Source organism: Nyctereutes procyonoides, unplaced genomic scaffold (assembly GCF_905146905.1).
Source record: "Nyctereutes procyonoides isolate TBG_1078 unplaced genomic scaffold, NYPRO_anot_genome, whole genome shotgun sequence".
Taxonomy (NCBI): Eukaryota; Metazoa; Chordata; class Mammalia; order Carnivora; family Canidae; genus Nyctereutes; species Nyctereutes procyonoides.
The window spans coordinates 26969103-26979537 of record NW_026575082.1 but is presented as its reverse complement, the minus strand read 5'-3'; the positions used below and the strand labels follow the sequence as shown (position 1 = coordinate 26979537).

Sequence of the window (10435 nt, the reverse complement as noted above, 5' to 3'; positions counted from 1 at the left end):
TATTTATAATTAGTTGACTTTAAATAAAGCACATTACCCTTGATAATGTGGGTAGGCCTCATAGAATCAGGGGAGCTCCTTAGGAGTAACACAGGTTTCCTGGAGGAGGAACTCTGCGTTCAGACTGCACATTGACTGCATTTCCAGCCTGCCCCTGTAGACTGCAGCCTTGACGGTCCCCACAGCGGTGCGAGCACTACCTGAAATCTCTCTCTCTCTCTCTCTCTCTCTCTTTCTCGATTCTCAGTATATCTAGAGATCGGTTCCATTGGTTCTGTTTGTCTAGACAACACTGGCTGATACCCTGGGGTATTACATCTTTTTAAACAACTTGTACCTTTTATAATTGTTTCTCTGATCATTGTTCTGGAGAACATTGAGGGGAATAGGAACAGGGGTTGTATGAACTTGTGACTGCAGCATCTAGTCGGGAGCAAGTCAGAAATGCAGACTCTCAGGCCTCATGCCAGACTCCGGGAATCAGAATCTGCATTTCAAGAGGATGCAGAGATTGAGGAGCGCTGGCAAGGGATATGGGGATCGCACATGGGGATTCGGAAGGCACTGACTTCTTCACCTAGGCTCCTGGGTGCTCAACGTTCCTTTCTGCGCAGACCTCAGTTCTTTACACCCTAACCTGCATGACGTACAAGCTACTTGCAGCCCCTCTGTCTTGCTACCCAAACTCCTTCCTGTATGCTGCCTATTGAGGGCCTGTGCACTTGGAGCTAACTTTATTGCTTCCCTTTTGAGAGTAAACCCTAGTTGTCCAAATTAATTCCTCCTCAATTCTTGGTATTTCCTACCCCCAGTCCTCGAAGACCCCAATGTACAGGACATTCTGGAGCTTGGGGACGGGGACTGGATGTGGAGAGTGGCCACTGCCTACGTGGCTTTGTGGCCTTTGTCTCAGTTGTGGGGGAAGAGGCTAGGCTCTCAAGGAGGGAGGATGGAATTTTTGTTGTTTCTGCTCATATTGTGTTTTAGGCAGATTTTTTCCCCTTAATTTGAAGCTTTTGTTCAACGACAGGATTTATTCCTTCATACTCACAGCACATCTTGAAAAATTTTAATTTGGAGTGTTAAAAAAAAATAGCATAATTGGCTGCAAGAAGCCCGTGGAAGGTGAACTGATTTTATCAGAAGGCAAATTATCCAAGAGGAGCTCACTTGGTTTGGAGAAAAGCAGTGACCTAAACAGGAAAAGGGGAAAGAAATATAAAAAGATGACCTTAGAAAAAAATCTAGCCTGGATAAAACCTGAAAACTTTGCTTGTTCTTATTGTTAAGCTATGGGCTCTTATAATGTTTCCAAAGAATCAGTAAGCCTGAAGCCTGATGCAACTCATTCTGACCTTGGAGTCTGCCTTCCTACAACACTAAGGACGTTCCAACTACTTGGCCCCCAAATGAATTCATTAGGCTGGTCTGAGGCTTAGGAAACGGAGTTTCTATTTTGTAGGCATCCTTTGCCACTGCTCAGCGCTAACTTTGACACTTAGACACATTCTGCATGCAGTGCATTGCCTCCAACTAACCACCCCCAAACCTCGAAGATCTTCCTGTCTCCACTTGCCCAAGTGTTTTCTGTACACTGTAGGCCTAGAGACCAATCAAATCCCATCTCTCCAGCATAGTTCAGTGCCACAGGGTACCTCTGCCAAGCACATCTCACTGCAGACGGGGAAGGGCAGGTGGGGCTCTAGGCTTATGCCAATTAAAAACATTTTTTGTCTGAACCTTTTCACTCCCACAACCATGGAAAACCAGGCCCAAGCCTGGACACAGGTGTAGAGTTATTTCAAAGAATGTGTATTTATATGACTAGATAAGAACATTATTATAATATGATAGCCCAGCTGACTTGAAGTTAACACGTAATGGCAGAGATACCGTTAGCCAGGTATCTCTGACTCGTTGGACTAAAATTTGCACATTGTTGGACTAGAAATTGTTGGTATTTCAAAGAACTAACATGTGAGTTACCTCCAAAGCATGGAGGACTCCAGTATGTTATATATGAAGCTTTCCAATTTTATTGCTATAGTAGTGAATTCTTTTTTTCAAACGTAATTTTATGTAGAACCTCCACATTTAGAATGGAAAAATGATAATACTATTAAAGGAGATAAGGAGGCCCAAATTGCCCCTGTTAAGACTGCTTCACACCCATAATATACTTGGTACAATCATGCAATCCTGGAGCTCCCTGGAATTTCATCTGCAAACTACTGGTCTAGATGAAAACCAGCTTGGATTTGGTGTTCTCAAGTGTGGTGTGTATCTCCTAATGTTCCTGAGCAGTATACTAAGTGAATTTTAACCTTTCTTAGCTTAGAATCATCATTTTGGAAACCATAATATATGCTCTTATACCTTATAGTTAATGCAATACAGTAGAAAGAACATGGACTACGGAGTTCACAGTACACAATGCACTGAACAGCTATACTTAAGCAAATAACTTAACCTATCCTAGTTACTTAAGAGCAAAATGCATATATCAAAATAATACCTGATTTACAGAGTTTAGTATAAAAATTGAGTAAAATAATGCCTGCCACGTAGCAAGTAACCCATAATTTACATGGAGGGCATAGGGAGAAGGAGTTGGTAAGACTGCTGTCCACCTAAACTCATACTCCTCATTCAGAGACTGAATTTCTCTGCTCACAGATTGGCCAAGTGAGAGGACTTACCCTCACCACCATTTCAGGGCCTTCTTTGGGACCGCAGAGTATTATTATCTAGTACCAACGCACAAGTCTGACCCATCTCCGTTGCAGGCCCGAGGCTTTCTCTCTTCTGTTGGTTGGGTGCTCTATACCTCCATGAGGCCAAAGTGTAAGGTGAGGGATAGACAGTAGTACAACCAAGAGAGATGACATAGGGGAAGCATGACCAGTTTATCAGTTTGTTGTACCTTGCAGATCTGCTGGGGCCCAACTAGCACAGGTACCACTTCCATCAAGTAATGGGTTATTGGGGCATCTGTCTGGTTTTATGACTTGGAAGATCTAATGGAATCATGTAGACTCAGGTTAGTCACTTACTGTCCCATGGTAGAAGCCCGGTCTTCAGTAGGCTAGAAGCTGCTTTGCTAAAAGTGAGTAATTTTCTGCCGCATAAGACCCAGACTTGCCCTAAACTCCTAGCTGTCTCTGCCACGACTCTTCTGTTGGGAATGGCATCCAATCACCATGGACACCTCTGGCATCAGCAGGTCTGCTGTATCTTGTGGGCTGTGTGACAAAGCCAATTGTCAGGTAGAAATCAAATGATGGAGTTCTTGAATACCTTGCTGAGAGTCTGCTTTTTAGAGTTGTTTCTAGATATCAACTGTCTTACTGTAGGTTCTGTAGGAAAAACAGAGCCTGAGACAAGCACTTACATACACATCATTCATTTGGGGGAAAATTTTGCAAGACACAGAGGCCAGGGACTGGGAAGAATGGAATTGGGATGTAAAGAGAGTCAGTCCATTGGGTCATTCTCATGTTGCTCACACAGTGGGCAACTGGGACTCCCCTTGGCTTTTGAGACCTTCTGAGGGTGAAGGTTCAGCATTATCCACCCAAGGGACAGAAGAGGGGGCTATTTATCCATTGACTCTGCCCTGTAGGTCAAAAGTGTCCTCCTGGAGAGTTGCTTACGCACTAGAATGGCTCTTTGTGGTGTTCCTGTGGCAACACCAGAGAAATCCGAGGGCTGAAAGGGTCCATAGGATGCAACCCAAGCAAGAGATTTTCAGGTCACCTACAGCCCATCACTGCAACCACTAGTGAGTAAAAAAAAAAAAAAAAAAAAAAAAGTAGCTAAGGCAGGTAAGTGGTTCCCCTTAAACAAAAGGGCTGCAGCTAGTCATGCTTTAGTAAGAATAATAAAGTGATCACTATCGCCCTTTTACTTTTTAGAATTATTATTTTTTTGGCTGATAGCTATCATTTTTTTTGTACTGCCATTCCTATGCTTTTCTATGGCACTATTTTAATCTCTCACTAATCTTTGATTTTTCTTCTGCTCTGAGTTTGAAAGCCAATTGAGTAGTTGGTTAGGACTATGCATAAAGTGAGAGTAACTAGGCCCCGCAGGAAGACTGAGGTGATCTTTAACAGGCATATGAGGATGGTAACTAAACTTACTGTGGTCATCGTTTCACAATATATGGAAGTCAAACCATTATTCTGTCCACCTTAAATGCATACAGTGATGTATATCAATTGCATCTCCATAAAACTGAAAAAATTGTTTATTAATTTTAATAAGCACATATTGTTAGGACTTTTGAAATATCTAGTTAGCCTACATAGTGCCTCTTTATCTCCTCTTAATTTTCCAGTCTCATATTCTGGTTGGGTGAAATGGTCACAGAGCCAAATTATAAACTAACATGGGCTATTGCTATGATTACACCATACAACGTTATTACCATTACTATTATTTTGTAATGAGGTAAAAAATTTTAAATTGTATTATAACATTCTTCTAATTATTATAGTGTTATTTTGTTAGTGAATAGTTACAGCCGGGACACATATATGAAAGTAGCGCTAATTGATTTTAGTTTAGGTTCATTATGTTAAAAACAAAAATTAAAGAACCGTTAAGCCATACATAATAAGATAACATAAACAGAACTCCCATTTCAGGATTCCTGATTTATGTTCCCAGAAAAGAAGGATATTTATTTTGAAAATGAAAGATTTAAATCAAATATCTGCTTCCTCCAGTGTTTTACAAAAAAAAAAAAAGTAGTAAGAACAAAAACAATAATGGGAGAAAATAAGGAAATTCAACTTCAAATGGCTTTTATCTTTGATACAGGCTCTAATAGTTTAAATTAACAAAGATTAAAATGCAAATATTGATTTTGGTGTTGGCTGGATTTCCAGGGTCTTTGAAATGTTTAGAAAACAGTCTGCACATTTCATTTCCTTTTTATTTGGACAATGCATTGTTGCCAGCATTTCTTTGATTTTCACATCTGGAATCACTAAAACATACAGCTGGGAAGAGCCACCAGTGATATTTTGTTTTCTTGACTAAGAACAAGAACCTTGGCCTGATCAAAGGGTAATCATCTGGGCAAGTTAATGACGAAATCCTAAGCAGTGAGAAGATGAAGGCTAAGGTACCGGTGAGCACGGGATTTGGAATTGAGTTTGTCACTTTACTTCTCTGAGTTTTGTGAAATGCTGTTAATGATATCGTACTGCCTTTACCAAACCTCCCGAATCCCATGTCTGCTCACACACATGGTAAGTCACACCCCCCTCCCACCTCTGCTGCTGGTCAGGGTCTTATCCACACATGCAGTAGATGAGAGAGAAGAGCGTGGCCCACTTTCTTGCCAGTGATTCGCCCCAGGTGGGAACACAGGACACAGAATATCAGGGGTGAAGCTCCATTAAAGGAACCACCTTGTATCTCTGGACAAAATAACAAGATACAGACTTTATAAATCTGATGGATTAGAAATAGTATAAGAAAGCCAAGAAGAAAATAACACGGCAGTAATCTTGTTTTAAGATCTCTGAACTTCCCTCAAAAACAAACCTAAACAGCTTATGTAAAGGAATAGTGATGAATATAGGAAGGTAAGTAGCTCAAATGGTCTTTCATTTTATGTCATTTAAGAGACACAAGAGTCTAAATTGGTACAAATACTTTGGAAAACTTTTTGGCAGCATTTATGAAAGTTAAACATAAGTAAGACCCAGCAATTTTTCTCCTGGCAACATATCTAATAGAAATGAGTGCTTAGTTCCTGCCAGAGGCACATGCAAGAATGCCTAGACCAGCTTTATCCACAACAGCCCCAAAACTGTTAATAACTCAAACATCCAACAGTAGAATAATTCAGCAAACCTAGGTCTAGCAAGAGTGCCTAGACCAGCTTTATCCATAGCAGTCCCAAACTGTAAACAACCCAAGTATCCACCAACAATAGAATAATTTAGCAAACCTAGTTCTGGCTATAAAACAGAATATTAAAAGTAATAAAAAGAAAAGAAATACTGTTACATACAATAACATGAATGAATGCCATTGACATGATGTTAAGTAGGAAAAAAAGATACATCAGAGCAAAGCTGTATGATTACATTTATATGAAATTCAAAATTTCTGAACCAATCTATTGTAATTAGAAGTCAGTTCGGTGGTCATCCCGGGGTGGGGGTATAGACTGGTAGGAAACATGGGGAAGCCTGTGGGAAGCTTGAAACATTCCGTATCTTGATCTTGGTCTTGGTTGCACAGAAGTATACATACAAATGCTAAAATCCCTCTGGCCAGCCACCTGAGATTTGTGTCCTTTACTATAATGGACATCTCAAATGGAAGGAAAAACTCAAGGTGGTGAACTCTAATAATACACAATCAAAATGGGAGGGGTCCTTGGGTGGCTCAGTCTGTGAAGCATCTGTTTTTGGCTCAGGTCATGGTCTCCAGGTGCTGGGATCGAGCCCCATGTGGGGCTCTCGGCTCAGCGGGGTCTGCTTTTCCCTCTGCCTCTGCGTCTGTGTTTGCTCTCTCTGTCTCAAAGAAATAAATAAATAAATTCTTTTTTAAAGAAGGCAAAATGGAAAATTACTATTGAAACTAATAATACTTTAAGCCATTGTTTTCTTTGAAGAAAGTTTCACTGGGAGAAGAATTCTTAAACTATTTATATAAAAATTTCAGAAAAAAAAATTTCAGAAAACCCAAACACCCAAATGCATATAGTCAATTAAAGTAGTCACCTTGGAGTGACTGTCCTCCAAGGACTGTCCTCCACCTTGGAGGCTACTGTTGCCTCCAATAAACTGCCTTGACATTATCTCTTGTTGTTCGAGCCCCTTTCTAAAAACTGTCTTCCTAAACTTTGGGATATTATTTTGAAAATGCATAAGGGGTGATCTTTGCCCTATGAAAGTGCCCTAAGTTTTTATAATGTATAAATAATTCGAAACCACTGCAGGCTGGACAGAAGATTTGCGATATGACATTTTTGTTGTTGCTCAATAATCAGGCACTGTTGACTAAAAAAATGAGAGTAATTATGCTGTCTGGCTCCAAAAGTATTTGTAGGGTTGATTCCAAAAAAAGTTTTCTAAAATGTGCAGATCTTTGTTAGTATCAGAGATTAAAAGGTTCAACTCACCAAAGCCTAACAGGTTTGCAGTCAAAAAGAACTTGGCTCTTGGAACCCACACAAGTCCAAATCCAGAAAATGAAGTAGCTTCATATTTATTTCAGCAATTCCACCAGGCATTTATCATTGCATACCCTATTCTCAGGAGGTACCACCACCTTAATTTACAATAGGGTAAGGAAATAACCCCAGGGAGCTTCATCTCTAGTCCAAAGAGATCTCATTTCTCTGAAGAGCCAAATGCCTCTCCTCTGCCAGTGGGGGAAGGGTAGGGGTGGCTGGGGTTTATAGCAGCGACATAGAAGTCACTTTCTCTCCAGTTTTCAAATCATCTATTTTATTTAACCAATACGTGATTTTTACTCTCACATCTTTTGCGATTATCTAGCCATTCTCACTCTTCTATTTGAAAAAGCACAGGATGCAGCCAGCACACAAGGCTTCCCATTTACTACCTCCCTGCAGGGTGATAGTGAAAGGTGGCTGATATTTCTCAGTCTCAGTTTCCTTGTTTGTGAAATGATGATGATATCATGCTACCTTGCCAGATGGTTGGGAAGTATTTAAAGAGCGTTCTTGGCTAAAGATCAGGGGAGAGTCCCTTCTCCTTTCTAGGCTCTGCCTTAATTAATCTGCGTGTTTTATAAGCATTAAGGGAACACTTAAGAGCTCCAAGATGAGCCAAAAAGGATTTTCTATAAGTTCTTTTTAGTTTCTTCTCTAGATAATATTAGGTATTATTCACATATTTCGCCCATTGAATTTTTAGCCATATTTCTTTTAGGAGGAGGCTTCTTTCTTTGATTTCTATCAAAAAAGTTAAACCCATAGGGGGTTGACGGAGACGAGACAGGTACCTTCTAATCTCATTTCTCTAGGAATGGGAAAACCAACCTCTCTTTTTTATACTTGACTGATGGAGAGTGATGACATCCAATCCCATCTCATTTCTTAAATGGGGCCCTGAGATGGGAATGTCCTCTCTTTTCTTAACAGCAGTCTGACAAAATATAAGCGTGTAACAGCTCTTGGGACAGAGCAAGATATAAATATTTCAGTGACTATCTCATGATTTTATTCCTTCTTCATGTAACTTATATAAAACCTTTCTATTGAGGAACCGATGGGTGCAGTGCTCTTAAAGGTGTGTGATCCATATTTATTTGGGGCAATTTGGCTCAGCAACATTACAGCTAAGCTTTAATTGCCTTGGCATAAAGTTACTTAGGTCATCAACTCAGAGACCACCATTTATGAGTATCATTCTTATTACTAACAGATATTCTTGTTGTTGAGTTTACTTACTTCCCAAATCTATGATTGCTGTTTGCATTAGCTTCTTAGACATTGTCACATAAGATTGTTCTATTTAATTTGTCCCAAATTATCACCACAAACTGAAGTCTGTTCTAATTCACCTTAGGTATTTGGAGCCAAGGTTGATACTCCCGGCCACCATAAACATCAAACCAAAATGCAACGTACACTTCTGAGTTATGTGATCTTCCTTCCTAGGAGAGCACAATAAATTTAGGCTTCCTAGCTTTATAGGCTCTAATAGGCACTGAGAGAACATTAGTTGGTTTAATTAAGATGGCACTCATGTAATTACCAAGCCTGATGCTAAAACTGCACAGTCTTATGTTATGTTAAAAAAAAAAAAAAGGTTTGATATGACGGCCAGTATCCCTTAAAGCAATGCCAGCTTTTTGTTTCTTTGTTTGATTTTTGGCTCTAGGTTTGTCTTTTTTTTTTTTTAATTTTTATTTATTTATTTTATGATAGTCACAGAGAGAGAGAGAGAGAGAGAGAGAGAGAGAGAGGCAGAGACATAGGTGGAGGGAGAAGCAGGCTCCATGCACCGGGAGCCCGATGTGGGATTCGATCCCGGGTCTCCAGGATCGTGCCCTGGGCCAAAGGCAGGCGCCAAACCGCTGCGCCACCCAGGGATCCCCTCTGGGTTTGTCTTTAACAACAAATGCAATAAATAGAATTCTAGGTCTCCCAGATTAAACCAGTAAAGCAAACCAACTGGAGCCATTGGTATACACACAGAGATGCGCCGACAAGTTAAGGAGTACAAATATAACAGAATTGATAAAAAAAGAAAGTAAGTGAACTGGTACTTCTAAAGGTAGCAGCACTGCAGTGCGGCTTTTCTAGAACTTGCTTGTTGGCAGAATTGGGACCTTGTAGAAAAGATCATCCTGATCTGAAGGCACGTTTTTAGGTTTGCATATTCATTCTCTGGCCACTACTAATTCTCTTCCTGCACGAACCTGCAAATTGAAAGCCATGACTCAAGTTGAACAACTTTTCCACTGTTTATTTCTAAGATTCATCGTTGCTATGTTTACCTGGATCCAGGGCTCATCTTCACTTCCCTGAGGAAGGAGTGCTTGTTGGATCGCCCAGTTGCCTACTCAGTGGATGCCGGAAGGAGTGCAGTGTGGTGTTAGGCTGAAGGCCTCCTCATGAGTTCCTTCAATTCTCTCACACTGGGGTGGGACTGATTATCTCCACAAGGTTGCCAAGGTTTATTCCAGCTGGACGGCTTCAGGACAATTAGGGTATGCTTTAATTACTAAAGAGCCATTTAGATTTATACAGAAACTGGAGAAGAAACTTAAACTATCTTTTTACTTCACATGCTTCATAGTTCTTGGTCCCTGAAGGGCCCAACATATTGAGCCTTTCTTTCTCCACTTGACAGTCTAAATGACCCAGATCTGAAGTATAAAAAAAGGAATTCTTTGAGTTCTTCACCACTCAAAATTCTAGTGAATAGTACTGAATACCCTGTTAGTAAAAACATTTGGTATAAAACTAGGTATTGCTGAACTTACTCTTTTACCCTCTTCGCATACTATTTAGTAGTGCTGATATAGGATGTATAAAGACAAGTTATAATTAGCATTTGTTCCAATCCACTGATTACTTCTGTAGTTAATAAAACAGTTGCTCTCCTCCCAAATGAACTGCATTCCCATACAATCTAGTCTCGACTACAGATAATGCCCAAGTATATGATTTGTTCTATAAAAACATATATTGGAAGTCCATGGTTGGTTTCCATGTACAGCCCTCTCCACAAAGGCCTGCAATATAGTTTCAATCCCCTCCAGACTTCTGCTACAGAGGTTAAGATATGCTATAAGTTGACTTGCTTCCATCACAGAGAAATGTTTTGCATTTCAGGTTCTAAATAGACAGAAAGGCAGAAGGCCAGGATGATTCTAGGGAAGTTATTTTGCAACTTCAGCGTTGGGAATTAATAGCCTTCATAAGAGGTAATGA

The 10435-nt window shown here is 40.2% G+C and overlaps 1 long non-coding RNA gene across 1 annotated transcript; it reads right to left on the bottom strand.

The window, feature by feature from the left end:
- Window positions 1-6093: 6093 nt before the first annotated feature.
- Window positions 6094-9598, bottom strand: LOC129514422 (uncharacterized). The gene is made up of 2 exons (XR_008665441.1): window positions 9496-9598; window positions 6094-6536 (listed from the first exon to the last, which is right to left on the bottom strand). It is a non-coding gene; the product is annotated as an uncharacterized LOC129514422 (long non-coding RNA).
- Between the last annotated feature and the right edge of the window lie 837 nt (window positions 9599-10435).